General features: G+C 40.9%; 1 protein-coding gene across 1 annotated transcript in view; it reads left to right on the top strand.

The window, feature by feature from the left end:
* Positions 1-27700, top strand: part of LOC122804637 (40-kDa huntingtin-associated protein-like) — a 680147-nt gene that overhangs the window by 204968 nt on the left and 447479 nt on the right. The window lies entirely within an intron of this gene.

Here is a 27700-nt window from a genome sequence, read left to right as displayed (position 1 = left end):
CAGAAACTTGTAACACAGCCCTGGATTTGGCAATAACCTAAAAACTGGACTATACTAGTTCAGAAAGGCGGGAAACAAGTATTTATATATATATATATATATATATATATATATATATATATATATATATATATATATATATATATATAATAAACAATAGAAAACAAACAAACTGATTTAAACAAGTTACCCAATTAACAGAAAAAGCTCAGAACTGAGCCCTGTTCCAGCAGTCTTCAATCAGACAAGTTCTAACTGCACACTCCCGCTACTAGGGTGCAGGGGAACCTTCTGCAAAAAAAGATGGCCTGATCAGTGCTCAAGTTATACAAACAGCTAGATTCAGCAGGCCTGAATGTGGTCTATGCTACAGCAACAAACCGCACCAATTTCAGAAAGAAACATTTCAGATAAGCAGGCATGGTAAGCCTTTGACCAGAAATCCCCAGCTCAGAAGGGGAGAATCCAGCCTCTCCTCCAACAAGAGTGCAGACCACACACCTTCTTAATGTAGAATAACTGGCCTGAAGCCCAAATGCTTAAACCAGAACTAATACACTTTTAGAATAGCAGACACTGAGTCTTCAGTCAGCAATTCCCAGCTTAGAAGGATGTAAGCTAGCTGTCCTGCCACAACAGTGCAGACCACAAACCTTCTTAATGGAAAACAACCATTATGAAGCCCAAGTGCTTAAAACAAAAGACTTGGAATAACAGTTACAGTTTAATCAGGCTACTATCAAGCAGTAATAAATGCAACAAAATAAATAAAATTGAGTACTTTTAAGGAGAGGCAAAAGCAAAATAAAGTAGGAGGAAACACAAATACAGTAAAAGCAGATGAATAGCATTTTTTTTGTTAGTAAAGTGCAAGGAGAGAGGAAGGAGGAACCCAAGTGGGTTGGCCTTCTCAAATCTTCTCTCTGTATTAAATAGAGTGAACACTAGACTCAAAATATGATCACACTGTTCTCTCTGTAGAAGCCAGTGCTCTGTGTCCCTGTTCCAAGTAGCTAACACACACAGTCTGAGATTGGATTTTCACACACACACGCACACACCCCTGGGAAATGCTGTCACAGATTTACCAGCTCTGCCACCTCCATCCAGACTAATAAGGTAGATTCACTGCCACCTTCCAGCTACTTTAAGGCTCTTATCAGGGTACCCAATTACTCTTAGTAAAAGTAATACTTATACAAATGGTAGTATTATCCAAGGAGCATGACGCTCATAGTACCACCAAATAAATGCAGTTACTCTCAGAGATTAAAATATTTTCTGAAAGACCATCCACAATGAAAGGTTTACATATGTTTAATAATTAATAAAGTAGAAAACATGAACATACTGAATATCTATTTGCAGTAAACACCAGTGTTTCAGTTCACAAGAAATGTAAAAAGAACCCAAATGCAAAGATTTAGATAGATACAGAAAAAAATATTTAACTAGTCTCACTATAATTTCTTAACTGACTGAATAATTGGTGATGATCTTCATCTCACATTGCTGCAGTCCTTACATATGGGTAGTCCGCTGTCCTCGGTCGGCCCGAATACCAAAGTATTAGGCTGACGTCGGTCAAGGCGCTTAAAACTGACATCAGGACGTCAGGGTACAAAAGCGCATGACCGACGTCATTTCCTCAGTCTTTTTTGCCGCATGGTCCGATGCAGAAGCAGCGTTGCAAGTGCCGTTCGGCATTCTGAAATTTTTCGAATTCGGAGTTTCAGACCGAATCCAAGTTGGCTAAGTACCCCATTGGGGAATATTTTGTTTTTTTCTTGCCTCAGTGTTTTACCGGATGTCAGAAAAAGTGAATAACTGTATTTCTTGTGGGAAACAGATACCGCATAGGGATTATCATTCTTTGTGTATTCCTTGTTTGGGGCCTGAGCACGACGTTGTTGGGTGTCGCTTTTGTGCTAGGTTCAATGAACGCACTATTAAGCGAAGGTTAGATTGTGCTAGGCTGGTCTTTGGGAAGCGGTGCAATTATAATATGCCGTCGGATTCTCCGGCGCCCGCTTCTGCGAAGAAGCGCAAAGACAAAGCAGTTAAACCCAGGCAAGATGAGTCGTCCGTTCCGGACGCCGGTTATTTAGAGGCTTCAGTGGAACCGGTGGTTCCGACGGAGACTTCTCTGGAGTCTCAGGGGGAGACTCTGATTTTGCAGGAGGTGGTCTCTCAGGAGGCAGGTCAGGCTGAAGGGGCTTCTCAAGTTACTGTACTCCCCTCCCTTCCTAGGGTGGTTAGGCCTTCTCCTTCTGTTTCCAAGGCTTCTCCCAGAGGCAGGCCAGTTTTAGCTTCTGTTGGTGTCACTCCTAGTTCAGCAGGGTCTGTGCCTAAGAAGCACATGCTTAAAATGGCAGAAGATTTGATTACTCTGATTAGAGGTTCTTTGCCCCCTCCTGATAAGAGGCCTAGGGTGGAGCCAGAGTTGGGAAGTTTTGAGCAGGCTTCGGATGTTTCAGAGTCTTCAGCTGAAGACTTGCAGGAGTACTCTCCTTATTCGGATTCTGATGCAGATGATTCCACTCCTTCTGCTTCTCCTCCAGAGGATTTTTCTTTTTGAGACACTTCATTCTATGCGGGAACATTTTAAGTGGGAAGGTCAGGACTTCTCTGATTCTCGAAAAGGCTTAGGGAATTTTGCTGTTACCCCAGCATAGGCCCTTGGCTATACCCCCTGTTCTGGATGTTGTGGAAGATGTGTTTGCAGAGGCTTCACTTAATCCTGATTCTCTGCCTCCTGCTCCTGTTAAACCGGATAGGTATTACAGGGTGCCTGAGGCTCATAAATATCTTTATAAGAGTCCTAGGGCGGACCCAGAAACTATTAGTCAGGGACCTAAGGGTGTCAAGGCCTCTGTTGTAAAAAATCCAGTTCCTCTAGATAAAGAAGCCAGAGCTTTGGATAGATGGGGAAAGAAGGTCTATACATCTTCTACCTTAGCTATGAGGGCTTTGAATTGCCAGTTTCATATGTTGAAATATCAAAACTTTCTTCTTTCTCAATTGAAGTCTAAGGTGGATGCTCTGGCGGAAGGCATTGAGTGTAAAGAATTACAAGATTTGGTGCATGTCTCTGAACAGGTGGGTAAGCATTCATTACAGTGTGGTTTTGATGCTGTGCAGGCCTCGTCTAGGGTGGCTGCCACTGGCTCAGTTCTTCACAGGCACGCCTGGCTGAAGGATCAGAATTTATCTGACCATGTTAAGACAAGGATTTTAGATGCTCCCTTGCAGTCTGATGTGTTGTTTGGTTCACCTGTGGAGTCAGTCTTGAAGAAAATGGAAGACAAGGCTAAGTCTATGCAGGCTGTTAAAGATTTTTTGCAAGTTCAGCCTCCGAAGTTTAGTAGGAATTGGCCTGCTAAGGGGTGGACGTATCCTTTGTTATGATTCTCAGTCTAGGGGTAGATCTAGACGTGGTAGGGGCAGAGCTCAGAGTTCTTTCAGGCCTAGAACAGGGAGTTCTCCTGCACAATCTTCGGGTGAGGGCAGGGGCCAGTCCTTTCGTAAACAGGCCCAATGACCTACTTTTTCAGCTGCCAGATCCTTCTTGCCTGGCAGCACCTTTGGGAGGAAGGTTAGCACTCTTCAAGGAAAATTGGATGTTGATTACCCAGGACAAATGGGTATTGGATATCATACACCAGGGTTACAAGTTTTATTTCCATACCTTGCCTCCTTTCAAAGGCATGCCGGACGTTCCTCCTCTGCAAAGACTAGAGGCTCACAAACAAATTTCTCTACTACTTCAAATAGGGGCCATACAACCGGTCCCTCTGCCAGAAGTGGGCCTAGGATTTTATTCTCGCCTGTTTTTAGTACCAAAGAAAGGAAACACGTGGAGACCAATTTTGGATTTATCTATCCTCAACACATATCTGGACATTCCCAAGTTCAAAATGTTGACGTTACAACAGCTTTTACCTTTGCTGGGCAAAGATCACTGGATGGTGACTCTGGATCTCAAGGAGGCTTACCTTCATGTTCCTATCAGGCCCAGTTGCAGGAAGTATCTGCGTTTTCGGGCTGGGACTTCACATTATCAGTTCTCTGCATTGCCCTTTGGCTTATCTACTGCGCCCAGAGTGTTCACGAAGGTTCTGGCTCCAGTGGTAGCTTTCTTCAGGCTAAGAGGAATACAAATCTATCCTTATTTGGACGATTGCCTGATTCTGGCCCAAGAAAAGGACGAACTTCTTCATCATCTACAGTATGTGATGGCAGTGTTAAGATGCCTGGGGTATTCTGTGAACGAAATAAAGTCCAGTCTAGTACCCTCTCAGGACATGTGCTTTCTGGGTGTGAGACTGAATACAGCATCCCAGATGGCCTTTTTGACCCCGGACAAACAAAAGAATCTTTCTCTTTACTTCCACCAATTGTCTCGTCAGTCCAGGCTGACTGCAAGGACAGTCCTTCAAGCCTTGGGGTTCATGGCATCTTGTATTCTGGTACTTCCCAATGCCAAACTGCATATGAGGAAGCTACAATGGTATCTCAAGAATGTATGGACACAGCACTGCCAAGATTTGGACACTGTCATTCAGATAATACCTTGCATCCAAAAGGAGTTTTTGTGGTGGGCTCAGGAATGTCACCTAAACAAGGGACTCTCTGTGACCCAGCCAGAGGCGAGTCAGATTTTAACGACAGATGCCTCAGACAAAGCTTGGGGAGCTCATCTAAATGGAAAATGGGTACAAGACACGTGGCCTGCCAGACTTCAACATCTACATATCAACTTGAAGGAGATGTTAGCAGTCCAATTTGCATTGATAGCTTTCAAGGATTTACTTCTTCCAGGGCAGGTGTTGATTCAAACAGACAACACAACTGTCATGTGGTACATCAACAAGCAAGGGGAACGATTCTTATCCTCTATGCAGACAAGCAATGATTTTGTGGGAGACTGCTCTCAGTTTACAGCTAAATCTTCAGGCAAGGTTTCTGCCAGGAGCACAGAACTCCTTAGCAGATGTGTTGAGCAGACAAATTATGGATCCCCACGAGTGGAAATTGGATCCTCATGTATTTCAGAGATTGACAGTGTTATGGGGAACTCCAGACATAGATCTGTTTGCTTCTCCACTAAATTACCAGCTGCCAAAGTTTTGCACAAAAAGGTTTCATCCCACAGCATGGAAAGTGGATGCTCTCTCATTCAATTGGAGCAATCTTCACGTGTATGCCTTTCCACCTCTGCCTCTCCTCCCAAAGGTACTGCTGAAGATCAGACAGGACAAGCCAAACATGATTTTAATAGCTCCAGATTGGCCTCGACAGCACTGGTACCCATTACTGAGAAGTCTGGTACAGGAGCCTCCATGGCCTTTGCCTTCGATTCCCCACCTGCTGTCTCAGGAGAACAGTCATTTACTCAATGTCAAACTTCATTCTCTACATCTGACAGCCTGGCATATTCTGTTTTAAACCCTGGAGGGTCTCAGCTTCCACAACAAGTTTTGAATGTTATTTTGGAGGCCAGAAGGCCTAGTACAATGAAAGTTTACGCAGATAAATGGAGGAGATTTTTATTTTGGAGTACAGCAAAGGACTTTGATGTTTCTAAACCTAATTTAAGTGTTGCGCTTCAATACCTTACTGAGTTATTGGACAAAGGTTTGTCCTTCTCCTTTATAAAGGTTCATGCTGCAGCAATTTCTGCCCACTATGACTGTGACCCACCATTATTTTCTCAGCCTTTGTTTAAGCAATTCCTTAGAGGGGCAAAGAATATAAGACCCCCACGTAGAGCTCCTACTCCTGCTTGGGATCTCAATTTTGTGTTGGAGAAACTCACTCTACAACCTTTTGAGCCTGCAGCATCGGCAGAGTTGAAATATTTATCATGGAAGACTGCTTTTTTGTTGGCCATTACCTCTGCGAGAAGGGTTTCTGAATTACAGGCCCTTATGGCAGTTGAGCCTTTCCTAATTTTCCACAAGGATAGGGTGTCTTTGCGTACTAACCCTTCTTTTATGCCTAAAGTGGTTTCTAGTGTGGCTTTAAACCAAACTATTCATTTGCCTACTTTTTATGCAAACCCCCAAAATAAAGGGGAAAGGATTTTGCACACTTTGGATATACACAGACAGTTGCGATATTATTTGAGCAGAACTAAAGGGTTCAGGCAGTCTCAGCAGTTGTTTGTTTCTTTTGCTTTAGGTTTTCAGGGCAAACCTGTTTCAAAACAAACTATTTCTAAGTGGATTGGTTTTTGTATTGCTTTCTGTTATTCCCATCATGGTAAGGAGATTCCAGCTGGGATTAGGCCTCATTCCACTAGGGCTACTGCCACTTCTACAGCTTTTTTAAGGGGGGTGGCTACTAAAGATATTTTGGAAGCAGCTACCTGGAGTTCAGTGCATACTTTCTCTAAGCATTACCACCTTCCACTTTACTCTAAATCCAGGGCTGGATTTGCCACTGCAATTTTACAGGGCATTTTGGCAGCTCCTAATGCTTTATAGTTTTGCCATCCTCCCTTACCTCTGCTTTGGGATTCTACCCATATGTAAGGACTGCAGCAATGTGAGATGAAGAACATAGTACAGTTTTGTACCTACCATAAATGTAGATGTTCAAGATCCACATTGCTGCAGTCCAATTACCTCCCTCCTTCCCTCTGTTGTTGAAGGTGGTGGTGTGGTTTGTGTTGTACATATTGTAAATATGGTTAGTGCACGGGTGGTTGGTTAGTTTTGCTGGTTTTGGCTTTGGCCTTTCTTGTTAGGGCCTTCTGACATCTGGGGCAAGAAAAGACTGAGGAAATGACGTCGGTCATGCGCTTTTGTACCCTGACGTCCTGATGTCAGTTTTAAGCGCCTTGACCGACGTCAGCCTAATACTTTGGTATTCGGGCCGACCGAGGACAGCGGACTACCCATATGTAAGGACTGCAGCAATGTGGATCTTCGAACATCTACATTTATGGTAGGTACAAAACTGTACTTTCTCTGGTTACTTACCAAAAGAAGGCAAGATGAAGTGAGTGAGTGTCTTCCAAAACAGAGTGCTGAGTGTCACTGTCACATCTCTCACTAATATCCTGAATAAAATTTCAGTGCTGGCTATAGAATGACATCACACCTGGTCACCTGATTCTGTGGTTCCCACACTACCCACACTGACTAGAAGCTGAACCAGGATCTAGCACAGATGTATCCCAGTAGGACACCTAGGATTTTGCATGCTTCTTACAGCATCTGGAGACATTAAAACAATTCCAACCCTTTCATTCTTCTTGGAGAGACTAACCAGTCATTCTCTGTTCACCACTAAAGACCATAAAAGCCCTGGCCTTTCCCAGATATTGCATCTCTGGCTGCATTCAGTTCTGTAAGATAAAATCTTTATTGCCTAAACCAAGTAATTTAATTTCTGGCTATTTTTTCTTAAGGTTAGCGGAGCTGAGCTTAATCCCTTCCCTTCAGCATCCTCTGTTAACATGTATACATTTCTTCAGTTACATCATTACAGTCTGCTATAAATGTATATTTCTCTTCTTTCCAGCAGGACCCACTGTTGATGTATTTTTAACACAAGCAGCTTTACAAACATTTTTAACACAAGCATCTGTACAAATCAGTTTGATATACAAATGACATAATGTTACACATGCAGTGCCCTACTCTCTCTGGCATAGCTGGCATTATCTCACATCATCACAACATCCTTGATGGCATTTTATTTCTCCCATTCCTTTCCCTTATAACTCTTTGTTTTTGTGGCAAGACTTTATCTGGTATTACTTTAACTGCACATTAATATATCCTATTTACTTCTGTTATATTGCATGAATCTATGAACAGTCCTGATTACTGTGTTCATTTGTTTTTGTCAGACTTCTAACTTTTTTTCGGTTTTATTGACTTTCTGTAATCTCTTTCTTTCATTGATCTTAATATGTCTGTTCATCTGTATTAAATCATGCAACTCTTCTCTGAGATCATTTTCTTCTAAACTGAGAGCACATTCTTTATTCTCCATTTCCTGCTGGCATTTTGTAGAAGGTTCCAGAGCATCTTTCTGTGCCACATTCACTTCAATTTCATCCTGTGTGACCCATTGCTCTTTCATATGGGAACTCACTGACCTATCAGTCAACAATATTGACTACGTCAGAGTTGCTACACTTTCCCTCCCTTGCTGTACAACTCCAACTGATCTTCTATACTGGTTTCCTATGGGAGGCTCCAAAGTATCTTCATTGATCAGATGTTTCCTACTGCACTGGTTTCTCCTTAATTTCGGGATGCATTTCTGTATCCTGCTGTGATGTTATCAGAATTAGATTTTCTACACTAAATCCTTCATTTTGCAGGTAATCCATAACCTGAGTTTCTATTTATTTAACTTCTCCATTACTAATCCTCTTTTATAATCCTGTTTTATACTTTCTCTGTTTTCTTATTTTTGTATTGTAAAATGTTCCATATCCGGATGCCTTTGTCTGTCTTTCTCTTCAAATATATTTGGTGCAGCTCTTTTTAATATTGATTAGTTTTGCTTTCTCCTTTCCATAAATATTGCACCATATTAAATTTCACTTCTTTCCCATGTCCATATTTCTTCTTCAGATGTCCCCTGCACCTCCTGTTTCCCCATATGTGGGAGACTCATTCAATCATGCTCTGATATAACCTGTTAGACTTTCTACACTAAATCCTTCACTTCGCAGGTATTTCATAAATTAAACTTCTATTTTTTAAACTTCTGCTGTACTAATTTATATTTTTCGTCATTCTCTCTTTGTGATCTTATTGTATTGTGAAATGTTCCATATCCGGATGCTTTTGCCTGTATTTCTCTACGCATATCTTTAGCTGCTTTTTTTGTATTAATTTATGTAGCTTTCTCCTTTGCATAAATGTTGCACAGTATCAGTGGTGGTGCTGTGGTAGCGTTGTCGCCTCATAGTAAGACGTTGTCCTGTTCTATTCTCAGCTAGAGTGTCTTCTGTGTGGAGACATGCGTGAATGGGTGTAGCTTCGTTGAAGGTTGTGCATCAGGGCTGGCAACTCGAATCATTAGCGGACCGGAGTTCTGTTGTGGCGACTCCAAGACACAACAACATCAGATCTCTTTCTTTCCTGTGTCCATATTTTTTTATAACTTTCAAAAATCTCTAGATCTTTATATTTTTGCACTTCATTAGTCACTTCTTTTTTCAAATAGCACAAGGTTTCTTGTTCTGTATAATGTTTTTCATAAATCTGTTGCATTAATGAACACAAATTTTTATTTGAAGCTTCTGACAATTTTTCTTGTGGAAGTATTTTTCTCTCCTCTAATTTCTCTCTTAATCTTTTTGTATATGTTCTGTCTGGGAATTCTGGGCTTCTTTCATAATAGTAACAATACATATTTTCTATCTTATCCTCAATAGTCCAGTACCAGATTTCACATGATGCAACAGATCTTAAAAAGTCAGGTGACATGCATGCATCCATCCACAACTCCTTTTTCTCATTTTTGCACATTGGGTTGGGGTGGCAGCACTTCAAAAGTGACAATTTAAAGCCAAGGTTCACACCACCGGGTGTCTAAGACTTGCAAGTCTCACTTATTGTGGCACAGATTTGCTCATAAAACCTAAATCTGACTCTGGACAGTCCCTTTTAAGTCCTCATCCCTCTAGTGATTGTCAACACAGATGGCACCACCTTGACTATTTTCAAGGGCATGCAGTCCAAAGGAAATAGTCACAATCAGGGATCAGTCTGCACATCGGCATTTTATTGATGACTCCATGCCTCAAGGTGATGCTACCATTCACCATGACAACATGGCAATGTTTTGGTACATAAAATGGGATGACATCTTTTTAATAGCCATCTGCATTCCTTGGGAGGTCAGTTCTCTTGCTTTTTACTTGAAGCTTCATACATATTCATCAGCCGGTAAGTAACACAGATAAAGAACTGTGTATGGGGAGTCATTTGTGTCTTTAACATGCCTCTCATCTCTTCTGAAGCTCAGATGGACAACTCCATATGCTTTGTGGACTGTAGTAGCTGTTTGGGTTTCAGAAGAAATTCATCCTGTACAAGGAGCCGAAAGTCTTTTGCTATTTTGAGAACTTTTACCTGATGCTCCTAAATAGTGTATTAAACTAGGAGCTGCTAAATATTATTGTATTTGCAATTTTATTACCGGGGAAGTCCACTGGTCCGAATTGACCCATTTTCAGTGGAGGCCTAAGCTCCAAGATGCATTATATACCAGAATGCTGCACTTTTTGACACTGAAGGAAAAGTTATTTCTGTTGTACCTTTCATGTATAATGTTAAGTGATGTTTGAAGGGTGGTGGTATCTCAGTGGGGTTAAGGACAATACTTTTAAGTTTGCAATCAGCTATATATTCAGTGAGCCCAGCAATGGAGTCTGTGACATCTGAGAAAAAGTTGCTGAAAATGAGTGACCCTAGGATAGATCCTTGAAAGACTTCTCTAATGACAGAAAATTGTGAGGATAGAGGAGTTTCTGTTCTTACCTGTTGTGCATGACCTTATTACCAGCTGTGTGCATCTGATATTACAATTTAACTTACCTTCTGACCATTCAGTTTAGTTGTGAGTCTGTCTTGGGATATAGTGTTGAATGCTTTACTCTGATATAGATGAGCTGGATGTACAGATAAACCTTCATCCGGGACAGCAGTCACTTTGCTAAAAAAAATTCATGAGGTTAAGTGAGAAAGATCTAAACCATAGTGTGTTAGGCCACGGAGAAGATCTCTGGTATATACCGCATATGTTCCACAGTAATTCTGTCTCCATTTAGCTTGCATGATATGCTTGTGAGGCTGATCAATCTACAGTTCTTGCAGTATATGGAAGGGCTTCCCTTGTCTACAAACAGACTACTATGATCCCATTCCACATCAGGGACACAATTAATGCTAACTCTGTCTAAAGAATGTGGATATGAAGATGTGATAGGATGTTTCTGATTGTACAAGTTAGCCTTTCTGATACCCTATTGTGTCATATGGTACTAATGCTCTGATATGTGTATGGCAGAGGTGACCATTCCAAATGTAATTTCATAGGCTCATCGGGAGGTACTAGGCTAGCTGCCCTTGTGGGCCATTTTAAGCTAAGCCAGTTTCTCTCAAATCTGAGAATCCAACCTTGCACCTTTTGTCTGTGAGGTAAATACATTAACCATTATGCCAACCTTTCAGTTGAATTATGTTGAAGGTAGGAGAAATGGTTGGAATTTGTGACATGAAAGTTGCTCTAAATCATGTATGCTAGTATTTTTAATGCATTTTTTGTCTATTATGGTGACGCTATTTTTTTTCTAGTACACTACATTCTTATTTCTTCCCCTTCATTTTTCAAATGTGATTGTAGAAGGCCAAGTTATTGTCACCCATCTTGATGGCATGTTTTACTTCTAATGAAGCTTTGCTTATTTAGATTGTTTTTCTGAGTTCTTTTGTTGTTCTTTTGTTATTGACTTAAGTAACGTTTAAAGGCTTTCTACATTCTTTTGGTTTAATTGTTTATTAATGTTGAAGCTCTATCATTTACGTTTATTGCAGAATTTTCCTCTGTATGCCTTACAAGTATGAATTTAGCAGTAAAGTTATTTAACGTTTTGCAGAGAACCATGAATCATTTACCAATAGGTTATTGGGGGTGTAACATAAATCTCAGATGAGTGACAGACTGTGATTATTCAGGGTACCATATTTGCCATTTGCTTTATTAGATTTGGTTTGGTATGTGTAAGAAATATGTTATTGGAAAAGGAAGTGGGGCACAGCTGTAAAGGATACTTGTCAGGATGATTAGTATGTTCCCCTTGTTGGCAGCTTTGCATTTTGTTCAAGATTGTTAAAGCTTATGAAGTCTAGTAGTTTTGGACCCCATTGTTGTATGTGGCATAGTGTCCCCAGCCAATGGATGAATGATTCAAGTTGTCAAGTAGAAAAGTCTTTTGTTATGAGAAGTGTCATAAGTTTATCAAGAAAGGGTTCATGTACTTGGGATGATATTGAGAGTGTGAGGTTAACTTTTTAAGAAAATTATAAAATGTATGTTGCCTGTTATTTGAGTGTGGAATACTTCATGCCCACAATTTAGTTTTATAATCCTTCTTTTGAAGGATTATAAAAAATAATTATACCGCCTCCTAAGTTAGACCAGAGTGAGTAGAAAGAGTTGTAACCAGGTGTTTGTGGAATGCTGGAATAGTTCTTGAGTCATGTCTTTGTGACAACCTGATTCTCTCAAAGACTAAGTAATCCTCTAGACAGTTTCATTCTGCTTAGGCTATGGGTGCTGATGAATTCTACTTTTTCCTAATTATCTGTGGATTTTAGCTTGGTGTGTCCATTAATTCAGTCTTGCCTAAAAAAAACACTAGGGAGGAAAAGTCTGTTCAGTACCATAATCCCTTATGAGAAGAGGTACAGCCCATCCCTTGCAAAGAAGGTTTGAGCACTGCATATTCCCTCTCAGAGGAGCAATGAATCCCCCTGGATCAACACGATGGTCAAAGCCAATAGTTAAGGCCAGTATTCTTTTTCCATATATTTAGTACAATTACTGCTGTCTACAGTGAGGAGAGGATCTCATTGACTACAAAAAGGTTTACCATCATTAGTCAAACCTGTTGTAACAAGCCAGGCAACTGAGAGAAGCCCCCAGTAAGACACAGCACCCTTAGTATATTGGGGATCCTTCATTTTGATTATAACATAAGTAATAATTCCTTATGTCATAAAATGCCTTGCATTCTTCTACACAATGGAAGGCTATGTCTAAATTTACTTTTTTGTTTATTTTGTATGTGTAATAGCATGACCTGTATGGGCGGCCACGGTGGTGCAGCGGTTAGCATTGCCGCCTGACAGCAAGAGGTTCTCCGGTTCGGTTCGATCCTCGGCTGGGGTGCCTTCTGTGCGGAGTCTCCATGTCCTCCCTGTGGTTGCGTGGGTTTCCTCCGGGTGCTCTGGTTTCCTCCCACATCCCAAAGGCATGCGGTAGGTGGATTGGACACTCTAAATTGGCCCTAGGTATGAGTGTGGGCATGTGTGTGTCTTCTGTGGAAGGTTGGGCGCCGGGCTGGCAACTCGACACTGTAAAACTCCACTGCCAGTCATGAGCGGACATATGATCCGCTGTGGCGACCCCTAACCGAGAAAAGCCGAAAGAAGAAGGAAAGGAATAGCATGACCTGTAATATATGGTTTGCTGTAGTCATAGTTTTGCTTGTATAAAACCAAACTGACTAGGATATATAATCTTTGGTAGATAACAGATTATGTAATTATTAATATAATTAGGGTAGATTTTAATCTAAATTCACTAAAGAAATGTGACATTAGTTTTGCTACAGTGTAGGATCTTTGTGTTAGCAAATTTAATTTCAGTATGAAGGACATTAATGAAAATAAACTTAGCTATAGAATTAATTTGGAAGCAAACCCATTCTGTGTGCTTTATTTGAAGTAAGAAAATGTGTGTTTCCATGACTTCTAACTTTAATCCAAAAGATGAAACTTCCACAAACAGCATTGTATAGGCATGTAAGATTTTTTTGTTTTGTAATTTTTTTTGTGTTTTGAAATATATCCCTGAATGTTCTGAAAAAAAGAATATCCATGTCTTGCAGATTTCAAGTCAAACTTTGGTAATGCTGAATAGATGTATAATGTTTTAGTAAGTAACCTAGTTTCAATGAATGCTTCAATGTATTGCCTTTTTAAAAGAAGAGCAAAACTGTTGTACTGTCCACTTAGTACTGATGTAATTATTTTGTATATTTTTTGAACATATTTATTGAAATCAGCACTAGTTTCTAGTACCTTAAGTTGATCATTTCGCTATTTTATTATTCATCTCCCTTTTGTATTGAAAAGTAAGTTGCTCTAAAAGACAGTTAAATGTGATTTACAAATCCTCTATACTTTAGTGAAAGAAAGTGCCAAGTTACAAGCTATGTAGCAAAAACTGTTTATTTTTCTATTAATTCTGTGGAGGTTATTAAAAATAACATTGTTGTCTAATCTGATATAAAATGTATTACAAAATAAAACAGAAAAACTAAATGTAAGATAAATTAGAGTGTAATTTCTGAGACACCTGGGATACACTGTGGGTTAAAATAATGGTTAAGGTGTTTACCTCTCAGATAAAGAGGTACAGTGTTTGATTCTCTCCAAGGGAAATTGGCTTGGCTAAGAGCAGTTAGCCTAGTACTTACCTATAAAGCAAGAAAGCAAGAACTTGTCAAAAGGATGCGATGAAATAGGAAGCAGCATCTAAAGTACCCAGAATGTCTATCATCAGAGGAGTGCTTGAGTTGTACAGAAGTTATTGGTAAAGGCAAAAGTTATCAAATTCAGCAGTAACCAAGGAGAACAGACTTCCTGAAATTGCAGCGCAGGCTTGAAAAGTCACCAGTCTAACTGATATTTTGGAAAGGTGTTTTGGCACCGTTAGGCTTGAAGTTAATACATTTTTTAACAAAACTTGATTTTTGATCATATTTGGGCCCTTGCTGCCTACTGTCCACCAGCTGTCCTATGACCTGTTGGCCCAATCATTTCCTGTACAGGAAAGAGCCTTAATAGTCCATTTGCTCCCCCATGGGGCGAGAGCTCACTATGGAAGCCCATCACCCTGGCAGACATCAGGAAGTTTTTTTTGTATGCCTTTAACAATGCACCCCTCAGAGGCCTAGCAGTGCACCATACAGTGCTAGGTTCTATACCTGAACCCATGTACACATTATGATGCTTGGCATAAAGGCTCCTCCCTGTCCGAGAGTTTGCTGGCACATAGGTTTATACTAGGCTAACAACCACCAGGGCCTTTACAAGGCTAACTGCAACTCAACCAAGTTTTGTCCCAGAGTTCCTTGGATGACTGTATGGTGGGGTATGTTAGTAAGGAGGTAGCTAAGGGTTTTGTCTGTGTGGGGTATATTATTTGGAAATGAATTTACTTACTGTCAACCTCTTTCCATCTGAGACATGTGGGCCAAGATGGGGGTGAATATGTGATTTCCCATGCATTGATCAGCATTTCTTTTGAGCAGGCTCAAGGATGAGCTCTGTGTCACGTAGATGGAGAGCTTATTCCATTACACTGAGATCCTTTGAGACATATATCTGTCTCTAAATAGTGATTTTATTCATTTTTGTGTTGGTGGAGATTGAACCCGCAGCCTTCATAACAATTTCAGTGCACAGAGATTCAACATGATGAGCCACTTCTTCATGTATTATGTACTGCAGCTTACCCCTTCTCTGCTAGATACAAGTGCAAGCAATAAGGCCTATATGTTCATGTGATAAGGAAAAGCAAGAGGGGGATGGATGGAAAGATTAAACAAAGGCTGGGAGTATAGTGTGCAAGTGAATATGAAATAACTCTATTGGATGATTATTTAGAAATTTTTTGTAAATAAATAAAAGTATATAGTAGAGTAGAGTGAAGCCATTGGGCTTCAAATAAGTTAGATAGGAATGGGTTAAAGGTTGAGTAAATGAAGCACTAAAGCAAGTTTAAAAGTTCTAGTTTCTAGAGTTGAAAAATTGTCAGAACTAGTTTGTAAAGTATTTAATTGATGGTGTTTGGGTATGCAGGATGAAGTGTGTGGATGTTGTATAATATTTGTTTAGAAAAAGGGAGAGAGAAGGAACTGGAGACTTATTGCCCTGAAGAGCATGTATTACAAATTGTTAGCTAAAGTTTTAAGACTGACTAAAGTTTTGGGTAAGGTTTATGGCAAAATAATAGAAGTGCTTGGGTGAGTAAAAGAGGGAAGAGATAAACAGTGGGATTCAGTAAACTCCGTGTAGTCTTTGCACGAAGCCTACACACGGAGTTTACATGTTTGCGTGGTGAGCAGCAGCGGTGATTACGTATTCATGCCATGCACTGCATTTAAACATAAGCATGGTTTCGTGGCCAGGAAACCGTGTAAAACAACATGAATAGCAAAGTTGTTTACCATAGAGTAATCTAAGTTAGTGGGGTTGTGAGGAATGCCACAATACTTACCAGGGGTTTTCATATAGTAATGTATATTGTCCAAACACAGTGTATACAGTACAGAGTATTGTGAAATCTTAATCCAGGTATTCTGTACAAGTTGTACAAGTGATCTGTAAGGGTACATGGACAGCCAGTTAAAGTAAACAGTCAAGGGAAATGTGTGTATTGAATAGGGACACACCGATGAATTCCAGGAATGAACAGAGGGAAAGAAGACAGGTGAAACATTGTATTGTACAGGATATGAGGGCATATAAATGGAAGACAGTTGTAGCAGGAACACTAATCACATATTGCAATGATACAGTATGGACTGCACAGTGAAAATGTAATGTGACTGTCAGACAAGGTGACGTAACAGTGGAGAAAATGTCTTTGTGATGTAAGCATCCTGACATGAACAGTGGATGGGACATCTATCAGGGCGTTGTGTAGAAATGGGGTTGGGTGCATATTGTGAAGCTGTGCAAACTGATTTGCCTGTATATGACTGTACTATCAGCAGAGGTCTCCAACAGGTAGGACAGAGTTACAGGCTCATGGACAACAGTAAAAGAAGCATGCACAATCATGGACAATATCAGAATAATGCCACCAGTAATCATATAACTGACAAAACATATGTGATTCTGAGTGATCATAGATGGTTGTGCATGAACACACTTGTACAACTATTATGACATGTCAGCAATCTATGAGGGTAATCAAGCACACTGTCCTGACACTGTAACATCTGCTGGAGGTGATAGGAAGAACACTGCTATACGTGTATGTGATATTTTGATTACTACAGGCTTAGTAGACTGTGCATGGCATGTGTGTGTGTGTATAGATAGATATATATATATATAGATATATATATATATATAACAATCCACACTGTCATGAGTGTAACCCATGCCATGAGTGCTAACAGCTATGTATCTACTGTGTGCATCAGTGGAACAGGTATTACACACGCATCTGGTACAACACCTTGATGGGATTTCCGCACTATCAGACAGTATTATTTATGCAGCAAAAAGAATACCAAAGTATAGTCAATAAGATGTGTGACACCTCACTGTGGCAAAGGTGGCACACTTTAGTTACACACCACTGGAAAATGTGTAGGGAGGTGCATGCTTGAAGAAGGGTGCATTGTGTGTGACACCTCACTGTGGCAAAGGTGGCACACTTTAGTTACACACCACTGGAAAATGTGTAGGGAGGTGCATGCTTGAAGAAGGGTGCATTGTACTCAGTTATTGATGTGATGAAGGCTGTGAACTATGGAGGTATTATGGCCTTTGATGTGGATGTCCTGCACAAACTCAGTAGTTGTGTTACATACAAGGGAGTAATCACCTCTGTGGCAACATTCTGGTGGATGTTCCACATATCATATACTCCAGGACACAGGTCACATCCCAGTTGGTCTTATAGGGTGTGATGTCTACATTATTCTTGGATTATGCATTTGTTCTCAACAAATCCCCTATGTTTTTGTTTCATCTCATGTGTTGTCATGGTTGTGGCACCAATCTTTGGTGTGTATTGATACTGTCTGTATTATACTAATATCACAGATGGACTCAATGATTGCCTACAATCTGTAGTCCTCCAGTCATTTGTTTGGACAAAGGATGTGTATGCCATTCTTGACTTCTGTGACTTAATGGACAGGAAAGGGCCTAGACAGCACTGATGCATGGACCTGATCACTGGACCCGGGATATAGGTCAGCTTACACATTTCAACATATTTAGATGCCACATATGTAATCCTGTGGTTTATCCACCAGTGTTTATGGCCACATCTGACAGTATTAAGTGAATACATCAGTGTGGACTTGTGTTAAATGCCTTGGCCTGGTTACTTTCCACATGATAATAGTGCTGTCATCATGCATGCCCTCAATTACTTCTTTGAGGGTATCTAACATATGTAGTAGACATGTATGTAACATTAACAACTCACACATGTCTGTTGCGCATAGCCGGGATATTACTAGTGTCCACTTAGAAAACGTCCATGATGACATGTTGGTCTACCACTCAGGTGAGGATAGTCAGGATGTGGCTATACATGCATACATGCATGTATCCCCCTCAACTCAGATGGATGCATGTTGATGTACTCCTTTCTATAGGAACATAGTCCATGTGTTGGGTGTGTTGAAGTGTGTATCCAACCATGTCAGATAGGTGTATGTTCTGAGTCATGCTATAAGCGAACTGTGATGTTGTCACAGCCCATTGATTTGGTGTGCCAGGTGAAAGTAAGACGGTGCATACTGTCCATCTTGACCTGGCCTAGGGTTTGGACAAAATCCCCCACTTGGATATCACTGCGAAACTCTCCCAGTTAGCAGTTAACCCTTATTTCACTAGATGGTTAACCAGTTGTCTCACCGACAGAACACATGTAGTGAAAGTTGGTGAATCAACCTCTATCAGTAGAGCTGTCACCATTGGCATACCCCAGAGATCTGTGCTTGGCTTTTTACAGATGGCTGTATTGTAAATATGTGACATTTTCTTAGATAGGGCCTTCATTTTTTTTGTGTTTCCACATGTAGTTTCATGTCATGCAGTAAATGGACAGTAAACAAAAGTAATACATGCTATTTTCCACTGTGCATGGTGCACTGCCAGGCAGCGGGTTTGGATTATGGTTGGTAAAGTGTCTGTGCATGCGAGATGCACATTTCTACTGATTTCCCTGTTTGTGCATAGTTAAACAGTGTGCAAATGGAAGGCTCATTGCTAAAATTATGAGAGTTAGTACTGAGTGTATGAAACACACCTGCTGCTTAGCTAACTCTGTGGCAGCAGGTGTAAATGCATTGACATATCTCTTTTTGAGCCCAGATGATGTAAGGTTTGAATTCAGGTGAATATAATACTTTTAGATAAGTACTGATAATGCAGTGAACTCATACTCTGTATTACCTTCATCAAGTGTTACTCCGTGTTGACTTAACACAGAGTGTTTAAGTGGCATTGCATGGAGGTAACTGCACCAAGAAAGATTTTTTGACCAGATTATAGATGTTTAAATGGGGTAGATAGGAAAGTGGTGAAATTAAGAACAAAAGGAAAGCAATATAGGAATGTGCAGGAGGGGGTAGAAAAGGACCATAACTATCCATTTCTTCAACAGTGAAAAATGAAAATATTTACAGAATATTAGCTGAATTTGGACAGTTACCTCCACAAAGAAGGGTGACAATGCAGTCATGTTGTGTAGCCAATTGGACCAAATCAAGTATGTCAAGTAGACTTGTAAATGAAGTGTTATGTATGGGACAGTATTTTTTTGTGGGACAGGTTCCCATTTTTGTTTTTTACTTTAGTAAGAGAGGAATGCTGGGTAAGGGACTTTGGTCAAGTAAGCTGGGTAGATGAGGAAGCAAATACAAACAGGACAATCAAGACAAGACACAGGGACAGTAAGAGACAAAAGGTTGGGGGGACACCATGGTTGGGGTGAGGAGGTGGACTATGCAAGCTCATGCCCATCAAACATGGGGACATTGAGAATCGAGTCCTCACCCGCAGGACTGTCATTACTGTTCTCTTACTCTGCTGGCTGCTGGAATGCTTGACATCTTCTCCTTCTAAGGACCATGAGGGAGAAGAGTCTCTCCATCTGGCATAGGGGTACATCAGTTGTGCTGTGCACGACCCTACACACCAACACTGGCAGCTTCTGGCAGGTGATGAAATCCCCACCTCTGCCAGTACTCCCGGGAGGTTCCCATAGCACCAGCTGCCGGTGTAGTGCTACCTGAGGGTGCAGGTAGTGCAGGGGCAGCAGAGGCAGTACTGCCGGATTGGGTCCCAGATATACTGGGCAATGGTGCTGGAGCCAGTAGAGCAGAGGCAGGCTGACCCACTGGGGTGTGAAGCATTTAGTGATTTGTTACAAGTGGATGACATGGAGACATTTTGATGACATATAATAGAAAATAAAAAGAAGTAAGGGTTGGGGTGAGAGAAAGAGAGAAAAGTATTACTATCATATGTGACACACATTGCATTATCACAATTCTACAACTATTTTATCTGAAGTATTACATTTAAGTATACGTTCTAACAACCACAAACTATAATTAAAAATTGCTCAAAGTAATCCTTGCAGTGTGCATATGAAGCATATATGCTTGGTCCAATTATACAGGTTACAGTTAGCAGGGCATTTGTGCTACTTGTATAGGTTATAATTTATGTAATATTATTAAAGAATTGCAGGATTGTGTAGTTTAACTAAGAAAGACAACAACAGCATACTGATAAAACCAAGAAAAAAACAATAATGCCACACAGGTAATGCAAACTGGATTTAATTACACATAACAATTAGTTTAAGTGCTTTTGTTCAAAAACAGTGAACTTCACTAGAAGCCTTTGGCTGTGGCACTTTACCAGGAGTCCAGTAAATATTCTGGACTCCTGACCACCCCACCTCTGTGCCCTAAATTAGTCACCTTCCCTTCTAACAGCAGACGTGTCTAATCCCAAAAGTAGAGCAATAGCAAATAATGATTTAACACCAATTCCTGTCATCATGTTTACTGGTAGTGCACAAACCCAAGCAATGATGCCAGCCGCGTTGACACGATGTTAAGTGGAGAGCAACAGTGCCAAGCAGGGAGGAAAGCAATTTTTGAAATTGCAAGGTTAATCTGATACTTGACATAAGTTTGAGGAGTGTCTGCTGTTGTAAGTGTTAGGTGATTTAAATCTGCTGACATGCACTGGGTGCACAAATGCCCTGACCTGACACATGTTTGGCTTTATACACTGCTAAAATTGATTTTTACAGTGTGGGATCCAAACGTATGCAGAAGGGACAAAACATTTTCTTCCACAGCTGTGATTTATCATCTTTGTCACAGAAGAAGTACTTCTCAGACATAGTCATGAGTCATTCATATATATACAGATGACAGTTTGAGGTATTAACCATGTAGGTGTTCAAGCTGACAAGGTCCTGTATATAGATTCATTTGTGTATGTGTGTTGTGTAAGTGTGGAGACCATACAAGTCTAGATAGCCTAATTATACTTACAGAAACATAGTACATAGTATACTCTTAGTCATATATCAGAACCTTCAAATCATATTAAAGGTGTCTTATCCCTCATATTTACAGTTCATATCAGCTCCACTATTTATAATTATGCATAAAGTGTTGTAAATGATATTTAATATAATGTGAAATGGCACTACAGTAACAATGTCTGGAATTTCCTGTATTGGAACCCAGGACCATGTGTATGGCAGCCCTACACTTGTTGCCACAGGAGTATTGATATAATACTTGTATATTTTCCTGCTCATTACTATAAATCGGAGTGTCACAACAGTAAAAATATTTTGCAATTCCTGTATTAGAACCCAAGACTATCTGTATTACAGCCCTACAGTCAACCTGCTGCCACAGCAATGGATATAGAGTTGCATAAATCCCTATTCATTCTTATGTTCTGTGTTAACCACTGTCCAACGCTGCTTATCGTGTTTGTGTGGTGCCCAGCAGAATTAATAGAATGCATCCATTTTAAATTGTTGACTGTCTGCATTCTGCTTGCAGGTGTTGGCGAAGCTTGCTGGCCGCCGCTCAGTGTTGCTTAGCAGTATTGTGTGATGAAAAGCAAAAAATTCAACAATGTATCCTTTTTTACCTTTACACTGTCTGTGCCGTGTGTGCAGGTGTTCTGTTTGCTTTCTGTGTGGACTACTAGTCCAGGTTTGCATATTGCCAAGCTTCACGCAAATGAAATAAACACAGCTGAACCTGACATTCATTGTGATTCTCCGTTTCCCTTGTTTGTGCTGAGCCATACACTGCTCAATCACTGACATTTAAAAAAGGGGTAAAATTATATGAAATTAAGAAAAGAAATCTATTAAATAAACAACACTACAAAATTTTCATTGGTACAGATTAAATATTTTACACAGGTCTGGATTTGAACTCTTACTCCACTAAACTTAACAGTCTTTGCTACACAAACAGCTTTGCAGCAGAGAACTGAAATCATTGTGCATACAACCAACTGCAGCATCATCCACAGTACTAACAAAACATATGACAGTTTGTACAGGTATTAATTTCAGAAATAGTGTACTGAGTGATCACACAACCATTTCTGATTGCTTGCATAAAGGCAACCTTGTCTTATCTCTCTGTGTTTACTGCTCATTCTTCTCTTATCTGATCAGTAATCTGAAACATGCAGTTTGTAAGGCATTCTGTATCATTGTCCTTAAAATGTGTGAGGGTATTAAATAAGGGTCTATATTAGAACATTGAAAGTTCATTATTTCGAATGTTCTAACATTGAACCCTATTCAGTGAATGCTGACAACATCGAACATTCAGAACAGCAAATTTTTTCCTAGGGAAGAAATTCGCTGTTCCAAAACACATACAACACAAGCACGCCAAACAAACAGCAATCCACACACATACACCCAAAATCTTGCAACTAGCCCTACACTAAACTGTACAAACACCAATAACTATCCACTTATCTTAACCCAAACCCTAAGGTCTGTCACTATTGCACACTCACCTCACCTGCGCCCTAACCCTAACTCACCTAACCCGCCCTAACCCTCACTCACCTAACCCGCCCCAACCCTCACGTCCACACAATTGCACACATACCTCCCTCGCACTCTAACTCTAACTCACCTAACCCACACCCAATTGCACACTTACCTGAACCCGACCCGTAACTTTCCACCACAGCGCTGAAAATAGCGAAACGACAGAAACGGATAACCAAATTCTTTCCCTAGGAATAAATTTGGTTATCTGTCGTTCCACTATTTTCAGCATTCGCTGAATAGGGGTTGATGTTAGAATGTTCGAAATAATGAACTTTCAACATTCTAATATAGACCCATTAAATGGCAATAATATACAGTTGTCAAGAAATGAAGGGGAGGTTGGATGTTACTGAACAGAAACTGAAATGTGTTCTGCTTACTTACATTTAAAACCTTGATACAATTACTTACTTTGTAAGTCTAACCTGGCTGACAGATCCACTGGAGGTAGGGGAGTCTGAATTGCTGTTGTGCTTTCCTTCTCCTTACTAGTAATCATTCACAGTTGCAATCCATTAGCGACGAACACTGAGCGAGTGCCTGCACAATGTTTGCATCTAATACACAGAACCAAGTGTTTAGGATTCAGCAATTCTAATGAGTTCACACCTCATTTGCATCTTCACCATGCTCACAGCCCTGAATCTACACTATAAAAAGGGAACCATATAGCTAGGAAACCTGAAGGTGAAGAGACTTATGTGGATAACACAGAAGAAGATATTACTTTGGGATTTATCTGTACAGAGGACTACTGGTGTTGATAAAGTCAAGATATAGGTCTGTATTCTGGATATGCTGAAACGTCAGTAAGAAAAATCTGTTAAGTATATGCATTAGCAAATACTACTTTTATCTGTATGCATCTCTTAGAAGTGTACTGATGGCATTGGCATGTTTGTCAGGGCATTTTATTTTCTCAGATGGACAGCCTTATTAACTGTCATCACAAGTGCTAATGTTACAGCTGTTTTTCTCTTTACACTCTTCTATTGTTATTTCTTTCAGATTTTAAAGGGTATTAGCCTTCTAGGATGGCCCACAGACACTTCTAGGGGAGTGCTGGCCACAGGTAGACATGACTGGCAATTGCATAAAATGGAATGTTCTGTGGTAAATGTGTACACATCTTTCAGGGACAGTATATCTTGTAGCACGTTTAGCATTTCACTAATTTTTTTTAGAAAAAAAAGTGTTATTTGCCTGTTGTTTTGGGGGTGCAGGAGCCAAGTTGCATTTCTGTTTTGGCACAAACAAGATTTGCTATTGTTATTCTCCTCGTCTTGGATCCAACCTTGCTTTGTGTGTGATTGTAATGTTACAACCAATTTTTTTTATATTTGAATATCTTGACTGTTTTACATTTCTCCAGTGTTTTGTAGTGAAATACTACCTTTATGTGTTATATCGAAGCAGGACTTTTATTTATTTGATACTTATGTGTATTATCCTTCTTTTGTGTTTTATGTCACCTAGGACTATGGCACCCAGGTGTCCCAGTCCCATAAACCCCCTTCATTGACCCTGAAATTGAAGTCATTGTAGAAGCATTTAAGCGACATGTTACCTTTCTGCTTGAGAGGGGACACTGGGATATGTCTGGCAGAATACAAATTTGGTAACAGATAGTGGCTGATATGAATGCAGTAGATGGCCAGAGCAGGACATATGATCAGGTGCAGGGCCACTGACATGATTTCATTGGCCTGTAGGAGAGCAGCTACAGCGGCCTGTGAAAGAATGGCTACTGGGTGGGGGGGGGCTGCTGCAAAGCCACCACTGACACCAAATGAAGAGCTCCTGTCCACTGTCAGGGATCCAAACAGCTCGCTGGAAGTGCACAACAGCATGTCATTGACGTTAGTGCTGCTGTTTCAGGGAGGACAGATGTGTCCCAGGAGGGGCTTCCAGGTAGGCTTACATATCTCAGTTGTTAAATACTTCTTGTGTCGTAAAATATTGACAGCAGCACTTAAGTTCTGTTTAACATTGCATTTTTTTAGTGGAGGAATAGTTGTAGATTGATACATTTAACACATTTTAGTTGATTACACATGGGCTTGGGATAGGCATGCCATCCAAGTTCTCATTAAAAGTATTGTTACTGTACATAATAAAGGGCTAAAAGTTTTAACCCCCTGTGTTACTGCTCATTGTGATGATGGTGTCCTTACCTTTTGCTTAACAAATTCTGGTACCATCCAGCATAGGGAGCCTACAATCATCCGCACATGGTAAGCCACACATTTTAATGCCAGTATTGATGAGCAGTTCAAAGAAATATTTAGTTTGTAATGTGCGTGTCCGGGCTACTGTGTGTATTGCTGTACTGTCTGTAATAATGGCAACACTGTTAGTTTGTTAGCATATGTTGGATTATAGTAGTATAGGTATTCATTTTTTTCCCTGTGTTTGTTGCTTATTATCACAGGTGATCCTGACAGTGGAAGTGTGGAACGCCTACCACCTGATGTCAGAGTATCAGCAGACTCTGATAATGATGGAGGCCAAACAGAGGCACAGTTGGGGGGTGCAGAGGTTGAATCTGACACTGAGGTTACCATTCAGCCATCTCCTGTAAATCCATTGGACACAGCCAGTAGGCCTATGTCAACCCATTCCAGTGAGCCTTCAGATATTGCACAGGTGGTGGGTAAGACACTCAATCAGGGCAGTGTGGTTACTGCAGCTTCAGTGCCTGTTGAATCTGGCCTTAGCCAAAGTGTGATTGAGGTGCCACTCTGGAGGGTTGTTAGGGGTGCACAGAGGAGGCCAGATGTCTATCCTCCACTTGACCCAGGTGCATCGTCCTGTGCCACTCGACATATGTTTAGGGCTGTCATGGAGGCGCAGGCACGCTCCAATAGATCCTCCACAGAAATGTTTAGGTTTGTAGATGTGGCACAGGCTGACATCCATGACTGCCTCCACCACATTGTCGATTCAGTGGAAGGGGTGGTGTCTGAGATGGAACGTCTGCTGGGAGGAGGACGGCATCCATGTGGGCGTAAGTCAGCCACATCATCTGATGTTAGCCGACGTGACCGTGCCCAATCACACTGCCATAGTGGCACTGCTTCCACTGCTCTGTCAGTGGTTGAGGTGTCCACACCCAGATGTGGCAGGCCATGAGGTCATTGTCTTGGGCATCCTCATGAGGGGAACTCATCCAGAAGACTTCAGTCATGTTCAGGTAACAGTGTGTCTGACCATGGGCATGGACATGCCAGTGGAACTGCTGACAGGGCCAGTTCTCATGGTCGGGTACGACATCGATGAGCTGCCACCTCTCGCATGCACTGCTCACACCTAACTGACATACCAAAATGTAGAGGTAGCACAGAGCTTGGCTGTGTCCTTGCAGACACTCACACACCAGTTTCACCTGGAGGGCACACAGACACACACACACACACACACACACACACACACACACACACACACACACACCTCATTCTGTCTGTCCCATTGGCCTTTTGTTACTTTTTCCAAATTTCTGCCTGCTTCTGTTTCTTACTGACACACACTCACTAAACTTTTATGTCAGCCTAGGCTTCCTGCCCCCCTCCTACACAGCACCCTGTGCAAGTGATGATAACTGTGCCATAGCCTTGTTTTCTATCTTTTGGATTCAGGGATACATACGCTTTGTGTCTGATGCTCAGGGTGCATAGCTGACTTAAGCTTAGTATATCTGTGTTTGTGGTGATGTTTTGCTAATTGTACTTTTGACATATTTTGGTCTTAAAAAGTTAGACAGTTGATAGAATCAACACCATTTTTTTTGCATTAGTATTTCAATCTTCTGAGGGTTGTAAAGTCTGAAACTGAAATGCTTCATTACTTTCTAACTTCTCTCTTTAATGATTTTTCAGTGCAGAAGTCTGAAGCTAAACTGAGGACATTCGGTGACCATCAGTACTTTTGAGAGGTGTGAATGTGTGAATCTTTGATGCCTGAGGCCTATTACTTGATAGAGGGCACATGTATTCACATAAGCTATGCTGTCACATGTTAAAGTCATTGCTGTACAAATCACCCACCTTTTACTTACTTACATTACCAAGTAACAACATGCAAGGATATGCCATTCATTTGTATTATTATATAATTCTGTTTTAACACCCCTGGTAAATCCAGCAGTTGCTACAGTTTTAGTTTAAGGCTGAGTCTGTCTGATGCTAGAAGTACACAGCCATTGCATTGGTAGGTAAAGGTTGTGAGCATTGCCTGGTATCAGTGTTACTATATTATATGTATGTGTGTAGGATGAAGGTTTTAGCCTTTTAGGTGGAGAGTGAATGTGCTGTGCATTGCCTCTTAGCCAATGTGAGGGCATGTTGAGCATGTTTATGTCTGCCTTTGCCCACAGCAGCTGCTGGTTCCCCCTCTGACTCCTCACCTGTGTGTGGCTGTGGTGATCTTGCCATTGGTGGTGGGAAGTGTTCCTCTTTCCCTTGTTGATCCTGCTGAAGCTGTTTTCTCAGGATGATGTTGTGAAGCATGTCACAGATGGTGAAGATTTTACTACATGTATGTGGATTGTACTGCAGGGCTCCCTCAGATGTATCTAGGCTCCGGAACCGTGACTTCAGCAGCCCAAACACACACACTGTGATATTTTTGGTTTGAACATGTGCCTCATTATGGCGTTCTTCAGTGGGTGTGTGTGCATTTCTGATGGGCTTTATCAGCCATGGTTCCAGTGCATCCCCTAGTAAATGACCCTGTGGGGGATATCACTCCTAATGAACATCTGATACAACTGGGATGTGTGCCAGATATGTGAGTCATGTTAACTGCCTGGATTGCTAGAATACACATTCAGGATGATTCCCTTGGCATTACACATGACTTGGCAGTTAATGGAGCAGAAGCCCTTTGTGTTTATGTAGACCCTTCCCTGTTCCCCGGGTGGTGCCTTGATTTCTGTAGGTGTACAGTCTGTGACACCCAGTACTTTAGGGTATTGTGATACAGGGTAGAACTGTTGCATATTTGTGTCCCTGTTCTTAGAAGTACGGGGAAAACGTATGTGGTCACTGGCATGTTGGAG

This window comes from Protopterus annectens, chromosome 1.part1, assembly GCF_019279795.1.
Source record: "Protopterus annectens isolate FY-2018-M chromosome 1.part1, PAN1.0, whole genome shotgun sequence".
NCBI classification, from domain to species: domain Eukaryota; kingdom Metazoa; phylum Chordata; order Ceratodontiformes; family Protopteridae; genus Protopterus; species Protopterus annectens.
This window is presented reverse-complemented; position numbering and strand designations above follow the sequence as displayed.